This window comes from Pelodiscus sinensis, chromosome 1 (assembly GCF_052426305.1).
Source record: "Pelodiscus sinensis isolate ZL-2025 chromosome 1, ASM5242630v1, whole genome shotgun sequence".
Lineage (NCBI taxonomy): Eukaryota > Metazoa > Chordata > Testudines > Trionychidae > Pelodiscus > Pelodiscus sinensis.
In genome coordinates, this window is record NC_143052.1 from 340169786 (window position 1) to 340182825 (window position 13040).

General features: G+C 42.0%; 1 protein-coding gene across 3 annotated transcripts in view; it reads left to right on the forward strand.

The window, feature by feature from the left end:
- The window catches only part of PAK1 (p21 (RAC1) activated kinase 1), a 128583-nt gene that overhangs the window by 437 nt on the left and 115106 nt on the right, over positions 1 to 13040 (forward strand). The gene's annotated exons all lie outside the window — the stretch shown is intronic.

Here is a 13040-nt window from a genome sequence, read left to right on the forward strand (position 1 = left end):
AAGCGGAGTCCCTTGAAGTTTCCCTGGGAGGCAGGGTTGGCGACAGCAGGGCTCCGAGCTAAGCCGCGTGGCTGGAGTTTGGGAGACCCAGCTAGCCAAGGGAGCGGGGGTGGGCGACTCCTTCTGCCCTGCCCTCTCTTGCACAGGACGCTCATTCATTTAACAAAGGCGGCTGCCGTCTGCCCCAGACCCCCTTAGCTTGAGCCAGTGTGAACCGAAGGATTGTGTCTGGGGGGGTGGTGGTGGGTGTGACCCAAACTGGCCCCTCAGCCTTTCCTGGCTCTGTTGGGATCCATTGACTAGCAAGAACTGGGGTTCACCTCTTGTTTTCTCAGCGCTGCTAGTAGAGAGACCTGGGCAGCGGCGCCCGGATTTGTATATTAACGAGGGGACCCGAAGAGGCAGTTGTGGGGTTCGGCGTTGGGCTTTTTTTTGGTCTAATGAACTGAAACAGTGGGGGTGTCTGGGGCTGGCAGAAGCTTCAGCGCTGAATTGATCGTGTACTCAGTGAGCAGAGACCCCACAGAGCACGTCCCGATTCGGAGCGCACGTCTGGCTTTTGATGGGGTTAGTGAGCAGCGTGGGGAGGAGGGAGTATGGCTTTTTGGTGAGGATCAGAGATCCTTAGGCTGGCGTAGCACGTCTAGCGAGCGAGTTGTCTGTCTAGGGACACCAGTGGGGTGGCTGGGGAATGGAGATGGATTCTCCCCTCCCGGCTTCGTATGTCTAGGCGGCGGCAGGAGCGGAGTGTGCGTGTGCTGGGAAAATGCAGAGTGCAGCTCCTCTGTGTCTTTTTTTCTTCTTCTTCGTGGTGATCGGCGAGAACGCGGGCAGGAGAACTGAACTTTTTGAATCCGATGAAGTGAAAATTCAGGGCGCGTGGGCGTGCCTCAGTGGGTGGCTTTCTTGGAGGCTGCTCTGGGGAGCCAGCCGCAGAGGGTTCTTCTGGAGGAATTGCTTTTAGCTCATTCTGTAACTCTATAAAGGCTGCAATGTGGAATTGCTTAGATTCAGAAAGCTTCATAGACCTACCCGATGTCCCCTAGTTTTCAGAGAGGTCAGTTTCAGCAAAAACCAGTCCTGTGGCACTTTAAAAACTAATACATTATGCCCTAATAAATTTGTTAGTCTTTAAGGTGCCACAGGACTTCATGATGTTTGCTGTGATTCTGGCTACTTTCCTCTTTGCAGAGGCTTGAAAAATCACAGTGCTGTGTGAGGTATCTGGATGCCACAGAACATTTGCTCCCACAGGCAATTACTCAGTCTTTATTCATCCCCAGTCTTGCTCCAGAAAGAGTTTCTCCTGAGGAGAAAGACAGAAGAAAGCCAGTTAAAAAGCCTCTGAATTTGACTTGATATTTGGGAAACATCATCTACTCTAAGCCATGAAAATGACGTTTAAATGTTCTTGTTAGCAATATGTACATTAGTAATATGTGGTAATAATTGTGAGGACTGCATTGGTAAACTGCTTAAGCCTTACCCAAACAAAAGCAGTGCCGGTTCTGTGACTAGGCAGGATCTCCTAGAGTGGGGTATGTTTCTAAAAGACTTTCAGCAAATCAGGGAACAGAAGGAAGAAGGTCTGTCCTTTCCATTGGGAAGTAGAGAGTAATCCCAGTATTTAACTGCTGTGTCTAGTGATTGCATTTTTTTTCATATCTTGCCAGCTTCCTGATGAGTTAGGCTTTCTCTTACAAGGTCTCCAGTGCCCTCAATCCTTCAGGAACCTCAGCAGCAGTTGCGGGTACTTGTCACTTTTCAGGCTCAAGGAAGGTCTAAAATTGCTAAATTGGTACAACTGCACCGATGGGAGAGTGTCTTCTGCTGACGTAGTGTTGTAACCCACGTATCTTCTGGGTGTCGTTCGCTGTCCCATGTAGTGGCATTAAGACCACTTACAGAGAGAGAATAAGTTTCCTTATTGGCTTTTAGCTCAAGCTGTAGAGGCTCATGCAGTAAGCTCCAGAGGTTCCAGGTTTGGTTCTGCCTGTCACCCTTGTAATAGCACTTGTGTAGACAGTGCTTAGGTCACTATACTTGCATCATTCAGGGGAGTGTGTGTGTGTGTGTTTTCACAATTCTGAGTAAAATAGGTTAGACAGACTTGCCTAGCAATGTAGATCTGCCATCAGAAAGGCTTTGGTGCAGTCCTTCTTGTGTCCAGTCCACTGAACAGTTGAGTTGACTCCTGTAGGAGTTATTTATATAGAGGGGACAGCCAGAATACAGGAAGATGCTAATGCTGCTATTCCATTATTTCTTGAGTTTCTTTAAAGATTAGTTACTTTTCTTTCATACTTTGATCCAGACTTTGGCGTGTTGTGTGCGCGCGTGCGTGTGTGCAACGTAACAGAAATGTATCAATTAAGGGGTGACGAGCAGGTGGATAACTGTCATACCTGAATTCTGCAAGCAGACTATATTTTTTCCAAATGTGATGCTAAAGCTAGTAAGGTACTCCTTCAATATGTGACATTGAAATAAAAGTTAAACCTGAGGGAAAAACTACTCCTGTAGAATAAGAGTATTAGTGCACTGACCAATGTTATGAATGAGATGGGGTGGATGAGTATTTTTTTATTTTTCAAACTTCTGTTGATGAGAGAAACAAGCTTTTGAGGGTAGATAGAACTGCTTCTCTGGTCATCTTTCTAGATAAGGAAAGATGACCAGCCTGTGGGGGAAAACATAAATGGAAAGTGATAGAAATGTAGCTGTTAGTCTGGGGTAGTTGAAGCAAAATGCAGGACAATGTAGCACTTTAAAGACTAACAAGATGGTTTATTAGATGATGAGCTTTCGTGGGCCAGACCCACTTCCTCAGATCAAATAGTGGAAGAAAGTAGTCACAACCATATATACCAAAGGATACAATTAAAAAAAATGAACAAATATGAAAAGGACAAATCACATTGCAGAACAGAAGGAGGATGCGGGGGGGTGGGAAGGGGGAGGAAGGAAGGTAAGTGTCTGTGAATTGCTGATATTAAAGATAGGGAGAGTGGGATGTTTGTGAGTTAATGGTATTACAGGTGATAATTGGGGAAACTGTCTTGGTAATGGGTGAGAAAGTTCAAAGTCTAGTTAAGTCCTTGTTGGCAAGTGTCGAATTCGACACTTGCCAACAAGGACTTAACAAGACTTTGAACTTTCTCACCCATTACCAAGACAGTTTCCCCAATTATCACCTGTAATACCATTAACTCACAAACATCCCACTCTCCCTATCTTTAATATCAGCAATTCACAGACACTTACCTTCCTTCCTCCCCCTTTCCTCCCCCCCCCCCCCCGCATCCTCCTTCTGTTCTGCAATGTGATTTGTCCTTTTCATATTTGTTCATTTTTTTAATTGTATCCTTTGGTATATATGGTTGTGACTACTTTCTTCCACTATTTGATCTGAGGAAGTGGGTCTGGCCCACGAAAGCTCATCATCTAATAAACCATCTTGTTAGTCTTTAAAGTGCTACATTGTCCTGCATAAATGGAAAGGTTTGAAATGAATTTTCTAATACCTCAAAGATGTCAAGCCTGGTTTCTCTTTGCCTTCCCCACAATTAATAGACGTTTATATTAATCTTTTGTAGTTTTCTTTTGAATCAGTTTGCTTGCAACAGTTTTAAATTCAGTGCTATCCTTCTCACCAAATAGGTTAGCGTTCCAAACATCTCCCTTTCTGTTACTAACTATTTGGGGTTTATTTTTGTTGTTGGTGACTTTTCTGGCCGCAAGATGTTATGTCAGACATTGTGGCATTTGCATGGAGGAAATCACCAGGCCTATGTTTTATTCTCTAAGGCTAGGTCTACGCTACAGAGTTTTTGCGCAAAAGCTTGCGAAGCGTCCACACTTCAAGCACATTTTTGCACAAGTAAAACAAAAGAACAGAGGGATTTTTCCAGTGTAGGTATTTCTCATTCTAGGAGGAATAACTCCCTTTTGAGAGAGTTCTTTCGTGTGTGGCCGGGCAAGAGGGGTTTTTTTTTTTTTTTTGTGCAAAAAAAGAGGGAAGAGGAAAAAGCACAGGTGCCCTGGTGGCCATTCTGTCCATAACAATCACTGATTACTTGCGAGAGAGCATCCAGGCAGTCTTTTTCGATGCGATTTTGCAGTGGATGCTTTCTTGAGCAAGAAGTTTTTGTGGAAGATTTCTTGCGCAAGAAGCCAGTCTAGACATAGGACAAACTCCATCTTTGTACATAATGTTCTTTATTGTTTCTGACTCTGACTATTCACTCTGAGTGGTGTACCTGAAAACAGTTATTTCCTCCCACTTAAAAACTCACACACCTTAATCTGGGTCAATGCTTGTTATGCACAAACTCTATTTTGTGAACTTTGTAACCAACACTTGTAACTTTTCATAATCCAGTTTTGACCCCAGATGTGCTATGCCTTTTTTTAGCTTGTGTAATGGGAACTTATTTCAAACATTAGCTTTAATACTTTAAAATCTGAATGATCTACTGACTTAGAGCATGTTCTTCTACTTTCACCAAAGCCAATTACAATATTCCTTTTGCCTTCAGTGGAAGCAGGCTTGGGTTCTAAATCCTGTTTATTAACACGTTTTCTGACTTCTCCTTTTGCAATACAGCTGCACCAAGGCTTTTCTTTTGAAAGGGTAACTTTTAAAAATCACCAGCGCAAAGCAATGTACCCTCTAATCTTTTTTTCATCCATATGTGGATTTTTTCCATCCATGTGCGGACTACATTTTTTACATGCTCGGAGGCATGTGTGAACGTGCACCACCAACAGAAACACAGCCTAGCTATTGGTGCTCTGCTAATCAACTGGTCATCATCTGAATTTCCCCTGAGCATCTGCACAAATTCACAACTTACAGGGAACACTAGTGCAAAGTATGAGCATGGACAGGGTTCACCAACCGCACAGCTTGGCATGCTGCGCATATGCAGATCACGCTGTGTATGTGCTTACTGTGCTGCGCGGCTGTGCTGGTTTGTAATCTACTTGCCATGAGCGAGTAGATGACACTAATTGTCGAGCCCTGAGCATGGTTACCGGCCCCAAAGAGCTTATAGTCTAATAGACTATACATTAAGGTGCAGTGGAGAGGGAAGCAACCGCAAGCCGAGTAAGTGATCTAATGCTTATTTGGGGTGAGAAGAGGAAGTGTTTAGAGACCTCTTGAAGTCAAATGTGTTTTCAGGAAGGTGTGATGGGATCCCTCTGGTGCAGCCTGGAACTGGGTGAGCCTCCTGACTGACCAGCCTGCATTCTCTCACTGTGATACTGTGACAAGGTATACATGTCTGGCAGGTACTGCACTTACAGCCATTCACAGGCAAGAACGCACCCAACCTCGTTACACGAATGCTTCTCCCAGCCACTCATGAAGTAACGATAGAGAGACTCCAGCCAATTCCTTCCCAGCCTTCCACTCAGTACTGTCTTGCTCTGGTCAGAAGCCTGACCAGTGTAAGTTTATTACCTTGTCTGCGCGGAAAGGTCATGCACAAGCCTTTGTAACTGGCCTGAGTGTTCTCAAGCACTTCAAGCAAAAGACTCTGTTTTGTAAAGCATAAAACAGATATTTAGTGACACAGTTCAATTTTAAATGGTGGGCAAAAAAGATCACAAAAAGTTACCAAAAAAAGGTAAATGCACAATCTAAATTACACTACTTTATTTAGGTGAGTATTTTTCTTACCCTACTGGATGTTATGGTTCCTTAATGCACATGTTTCTCCTTAAGCCTGGACCAGTCTCGTCAGATGATCTTTTGCCATTCCTTTTGCTTCTAGCATAGGTGGGGGAGGGTTAGTCCAAGTGCCTAGACCAGGGGTGTCCAAACTTTTTTCAAAGAGGGCCAGATTTGATGAAGTGAACATGCGTGAGGGCCGACCATTTTGCCTGACATTCTTTGAACCATTAAAATTAAATGCAAATTAACTATTTTATGCAAAGTTTATTGCAAATGGCACACTTTTCATTTCGTCACATGGATGACAAATCTAAACAGGTGTTAAATCACTCTGCCTTTCATATCTGAAGGCCAGATGGAAAAAAAAATCCAGGAAGCTGAAATGTCAGGAACATTGTAAAGTACATTACATATTATTGGTAATAAAAGTTGTCTGTCAACTTTTAAGTTCAAAAAATATGAACAGGAAAGTATACATGTTGTGTCCAAATATATTTATAACTGATTTAGACCAATGACATTAACTGAGATTTTACAATGTATTCATCTCAATACATATGGATTCGTTGGGGGCCATAAAAGATAGATATTGCCAAATTATCTGTGGGGCCGTATTAAACCAGAACACGGGCCGCAATTGGCCCGCGGGCCGGACTTTGGACATGCCTGGCCTAGACTATCCTTGCCCAGGCATGTCTTGGTAGATTTTGCTGACTGACTAGGTTGAGCAATCCCCCCTGCTGTGTTCTTGTGCAGCTGAGTCATAGAGGTGAGCAGTCCCCATTGTGTGGTGCTTGGGCAGCCCTCATTGAATTGTAAATCTCTTGATTACAACTCCCATGCTAATTAAAGATTGTTGAACCTCTTCCTGGATGGAGGTCCTTTGTATGCCACCAGTAAATGTATAGCATATTTCAGTAATACCATACAGCAAAATCTCATAACTTTATTCTCACTAATAATCTACATATTTGGAAAGAGAAACAGGTTTCAGCAGATCGTCCCCTTTCATAGGATGTCTTGTGTGGCATGTTTTGTATGAAGAATATGGGGGTTCCGAGGTGATGGAGAAATAGTGGAAGCATCTAGCTCTGTTTTGCACATCAGTTACAGTGCTTCAGGTAATCATCCAGACTTCAGAATGATTGTGTGAACTGGAGCACCACACACTTGGTTTCTGTTGTGAAAGCTAGATCAGGGGCTCTCTTCACCCGATATTGGCATAGAGAGTACACTTATTGGCTGTGTCTAGACTGGCAAGTTTTTCCGCAAAATCATCTGCTTTTGTGGAAAAACTTGCCAGCTGTCTACACTAGCCGCTTGAATTTCCAGAAAAGCACTGACGATCTCATGTAAGATTGTCAGTGCTTTTGTGGAAATACTATGCTGCTCCCGTTCGGGCAAAAGTCTTTTTCCAAAAAACTTTGGCGCAAAAGGGCCAGTGTAGACAGCAGAGATTTGTTTTCTGCAAAAAAGCCCCGATCGCGAAAATGGCGATCGGGGCTTTTTTGCGGAAAACTGCGTCTAGATTGGCCACGGACGCTTTTCCGCAAAAAGTGTTTTTGCAGAAAAGCGTCCTGCCAATCTAGACGCGCTTTTCCGAAAATGCTTTTAACGGAAAACTTTTCCGTTAAAAGCATTTCCAGAAAATCATGCCAGTGTAGACGTAGCCATTAAGTTTGCAGATGATACCAAGCTGAAAGGGGTTGCTACTGCTCTGGAGGATAGGGTCATAATTCAAAATGATCTGAACAAATTGGAGAAATGGTCTGAGGTAAACAGGATGAAGTTTAATAAGGAGAAATGCAAAGTGCTCCACTTAGGAAGGAACAATCAGTTTCACACATACAGAATGGGAAATGACTGTCTAGGAAGGAGTACGGCAGAAAGGGATCTAGGGGTTACAGTGGACCACAAGCTAAATATGAGTCAACAGTGTGACAGTGTTGCAAAAAAAGCAAACATGATTCTGGGATGCATTAACATGATTTCTGGGATGCATTAACAGGTGTGTTGTGAGCAAGACACAAGAAGTCATTCTTCTGCTCTACTCTGCACTGATTAGGCCTCAGCTGGAGTATTGTGTCCAGTTCTGGGCGCCACATTTCAAGAAAGATGTGGAGAAATTGGAGCCAGTCCAGAGAAGAGCAACAAGAAAGATTAAAGGTCTAGAGAACATGACGTATGAAAGAAGACTGAAAGAATAGGGCTTGTTTAGCTTGGAAAAGAGAATATTGAGAGGGGACATGATAGCGGTTTTCAGGTATCTAAAAGGGTGTCATAAGAAGGAGGGAGGAAAAATTGTTCTTCCTGACCTTTGAGGATAGAACAAGAAGCAATGGACTTAAACTGCAGCAAGGGAGGTTTAGGTTGGACATTAGGAAAAAGTTCCTGCCTGTCAGGGTTGTTAAACACTGGAATAAATTGCCCAGGGAGGGTGTGGAATCTCCATCTCTGGAGATATTTGAGTAGGTTAGATAAATGTCTATCAGGGATGGTCTAGACAGTACTGGGTCCTGCCATGAGGGCAGGGGACTGGACTCGATGACCTCTCGAGGTCCCTTCCAGTCCTAGTATTCTGATTCACCTCTTGCATCTAATCTGGGGTGCAGATTAAACAATAGCTTTTTCCTAATACAGCAGTGGTCACCGATCAGGATCTACTGGTAGATGTTGGTGCCTCTGACAGGTGATCCTAACTGGTTCGGCGGGGAGGCTATCAAGTGTTGGCACTTTAGCTGCCCCTCCCCACACTGCCCTGGCTGCTTCTGCCCAGAGCAGCCCCCTACTTGTTGTGCAGGATGGAGGAGACAGAAGCAAGGAGGTGCTGATGTCACTCTGTCCCCCTCCCCTATACCCCACTTCACAGAGTGAGGAGGGCGGAGCCTTGGCAAAGGGGCAGGGCAGAGGCAGGGCCTTGGTGAAGTGGTGGGGGCAGGGGTTTTTGGGTTTGAGGTAGATTCTGGACTGACTTAAATTCAAAAAGTGATCTTGTGCTTAAAAAGGTTGGAGACCACTGCAATGCAGTTTCTTTGGGCAGTCTGTGCTCTTTGTACCTGCTTTAGTTCACTTCAATACTGATGTATCTCCACTGAAATCAGTGGGGGAAGAGTGCAACAAAGTAGGGCTGACACAGTTAATTGTAATTAATCACAACATTTGAAAAGCTAATTACACTGTTAAATAACAGAATACCCATTTTTAATATTTTTGGATTTTTTTTACATTTTCAAATATTGATTTCAGTTACAACACAGAATACGAAGTCTAGAGTGCTCACTTGATATTTTTGATTACAGATATTTGCACTGTAAAAAAGAAACACAATATAGTGCAGTCTACAGGCCAAAACATGAAGGGGCATATGAATGTTGAGCATTTCTGGCATGTTGGGATGTCGGTGAGTAGTCAACTAGACAATTTACCAATAAGCTAGTCTTACCGGTTAATCTAGTCTACTATTCATATTTCCCCCCCTAGCTACCTGTCTTCCTTCCTCTCCCCTCCTGGCACTGCTGCCTCTGTCGGAAGCAGGAGCACCGAGGGTGGGTGGATGGGGGGGCTCTGCCTGCAGCAGCAGCCCCTGCCTGTGGCGGGCCCAGGCTCATACAGAGGCAGCAGCACGGGGTGGCAGGGGGCTCACAGGGAGTAGGGCCAGAGCACACTGGCTGCTGGCCCTACCCCCAGGGACTGTAGAATAGTCGACAACCCGCTAAGAATTCATGCAGTTAGTCAACAATTCTGTTATCCGCTATATAACACCCCTAATGTAAATACCTTATAATGTTGGCTACAACAGTGCCGTGCGAACACCTGTCCTCTCTTTCAGGTGACGTTATAAATAAGAAGCGGACCACATTATCTCCCATAAATGTAAACAAACTTGTTTGTCGTAATCCTACTTCTTGTTCAACCAATCACTAAGTGGACTCTCAAGTTTTATGTTGTCTTGTTTTTCAGTACAGTTATGGAAAAACAATTCTACATTTGTAAACTGGATTTCTACAATAAAGGAACAGCACTACGTACTTCTGTGGCAAGCCAAAAAATCCTATTTATTATCTCTTTCATAGTGCAAATATTTGTAATATAAAGTGAGCACTGTACACTTGTATTCTGATGTAAATGAAAACAGTATATTTGAGAATAAAGAAAATATAAAAAATAGATTTCAATTGATATTCTATCATTAACAGTATGATTAAAATTATTAATTCCAATTTTTAATAATTTCACGTGAGTTAATAGATGCAGTTGTCAGCCCTAATATGGTGAGTCAAATGCTTTCTGATTTTTTTTTTAAAGAGACTTAGCATAGCACTCTTTTCTGTCTCCAATATTGTGTATCTTTCTTCAACTCAGGAACAAACAGACCATGGCTGGAATGGCATAGCATGTGTCCTGGTATTTACATGCCAAAAGTGCTAAACAGTAGAATTCCCCATTTCATGCTTTGACCTGTTGTTCTTACATTTGAAATTATTTATGACAGTAGCACCCAGAGACCCTTCATGATAGGAGGTCCTCTCTGTGTTTGGTGCTGCACATAATATATAACGAGTGCTTGAAGTGCTTATACTAGTCTAAACAGATGGGAGAGGATGAGAGAGAGGATGTACTATTTTTTCCATTTTACAGATGGAGAACTAAGGTAAGTTGTTTGTCTGAGCTATTGCAGAGCTGGGAATTAAACCTCTATTTCCTGTGTCCCAGTCCAGTGCCTTATGCACAAAACCATCTATCATCCCTGGTCATATTGATGACACATCAACCGTGCAATTATTGATTTAAGATACAAAAATACCAAAGGTCAAACACAGAATTTGGTGTGGTTATTTGTTTTTTAAACTCTAGATTGGTAGGAAGAACAGCCATCTTGATGAAATAAAATTAAAGCTTTATGGTTGTTAAAATACTTGATAGCTCAAATATGAGCATTTCTTACCCCTATCTAGTGTGACTTCTTTCACTTTTTGATGGATTACGAGTTATGTTTTATTCACGAAGTGGGGGTTGGGGAAGAGAGATCATTTTCATTTAGATAGCGGGGCTTTCAAATAGTGATGTTTGTCACAATGGGTTCTTTTATTTGCATATAGAAAGCTTTGTGGCTGTGAAATACATATGCCTCATCAGATCTCTTTTGCAACTGTTTAGCATAAACATGGCTTTCCCTGGGTCCAAACATGTCCATTCTCATTTTATACACATGTATGTACCCACACATTGTTTATTTTAAGGTCGGTAGAAACTACTATTGTCATCTCTGGCCTGTGTAAGGCTGAAGGTCAGACTAGAATTTTTGCCTGATGATTTTTGCAGCGGAGAGAATTAATGTTCACATACAGTTAGGAAATCTATTGGGCACAGGAACTTATGAATGAATTAGAGCGTATTTTTAGAAATACAATTAGTTGCAATTTAAAGACTTTGAGTGATGTTGGATTTGCTTTTTCTCTTTGTAAACTGTTTCAAGAATTTGTGTCATTTGGGGAAACTTCTAATTGGATCTGGAACTAAACAACTCAAGTCCATCTTTAGTTCATATCCCTTCAGGGTGAAGGAAAAGCTAAGTTTTTCTTTAAGCTTGTGTCCTTATCTTTAAGGGTACATCTACACAACAACATTATTTCAAAATAATTAGCATTATTTTGAAATAACTTAGTCCACATCTACACAGCAGGCATTTATTTTGAAATGTCAAAATACTGTCAATCTGGAGGACTTCTTACTCTGAGTCCTGTAACCTTCGTACAAGGAGTAAGGGAAGTCAGAGGAAGAGTGCTCTATTTTGAAATAAGTGCTGTGTAGACGCTCCCAGTTTCGAAATAAGCTATGCAATTGATGTAGCTCAATTTGCATAGCTTATTTCGAGTTAAGCCCTGCTGAGTAGTTGCACCCTATAGGAATTTCCCCTCCCGCCCCGTTACAAATTGGTTAAGAAGATTTGGCACCAAATGGTCTGTTTTCTGTTACACCAGTATATAATCCATCAGAAAGCTATGCAGTTACGTGGGTATAACAAGAGACAGCACTTGGGCTATGATTTGAATCTAGCTTTGTGTTTGTGATGGGGATTTAAAATGCAATTTTGACCTTGATAAAAGGTGCAACTCAAAGTGAGTTGTCTTTGTAAATGGAAGCATAATTGAGTTCTCCAGTCCAAGGAGTTCAGGAGGGGGACGGGGAGAATATGACAAGGCCCAGTGGATGATGTTCTGATACTCTTTAATCACACTAGTTCATTAAACCAACCTCCTGATCTTGAACTTCAGTGACCCTTTGCATTCAAAGATAAAGCTAACAGTCAGGTAACAGCTTGTCAGCAAGGCATGTAGTCTGAAGAGAAAAGGCAGACTGACACATCAAGCTTTGAAATGTGGTATTGATTAACTTATTAATTTTAATAAGACACTCAGTTATAAATCCCATTACATTGCATCTTTTCTGGAAATAAAGTAATTTGCATATAGTGACCTGAAAGTGATATCAATAAATGTTGGGTGAAATGCTCACTTCCTTCAGAAACTACAGAACACATTAAATCTTTATGGATTTCCTGCTGTGTAACACCTTTTTAATTGACCAGTGACACCGAGGAGGTTAACACTGGCAGAATTTAGTCGCCAAGAAGCATTCAGTGAGATGGTGCCAAATATGGGTGTTCTATTACTGGACCAATGATATTGTAGTTAAATGTCACCAGCAAAAAGGAGGTGCCAGATAAATGGGCTTGTCTGCTTTGCTGTTTCATAAAGAGCTTCTGGAAGGCTTTTATTTTATATATAATGCTTGCAGGGTATTTTTTTCCTTTTTGGTTTCTGTTTTGTGATTTTTTTTAAAAATTTTTTTTAAACACTGTAGAGTTAGGTCTTGTCTATCATACACGAATCTATGGATCACTGGAGAAATAGTAGAATTAATGACATTATGGGCACTGCAGAAGAACAATCTGGTTAATTGAGAAGAGAAGGGATTTTATTCAATTTTTCAAATCTGTCAGTTCTGGTTGGGTGATATTTAGTTAACTAAAACCACTTGGGAGAGAAACTTTAAAGATTTGGTAACTCTACCTTTTCAACTAAAGTAATACAGGAGCCTTTTAAAAATGCTTCTTTAGGCACATTTTAAAGAAGGGAGAGGAAAAAGTCCCCTTCTGCTTAATAGGGCATCTTTAATATAGAAATATGGCTTGTGAAATCCACTGGTCTTAATGTATGATGCTGTGACGACAGAGGTATATAGATTATACTACCCGGCATAGGAAAATGAAGCGGCGATTTAAATAATTGCCGCTTCATTTAAATTTAAATGGCTGCCGCGCTGAGCCGATCAGCTGCTTGTCGGCTCAGCGCGGTAG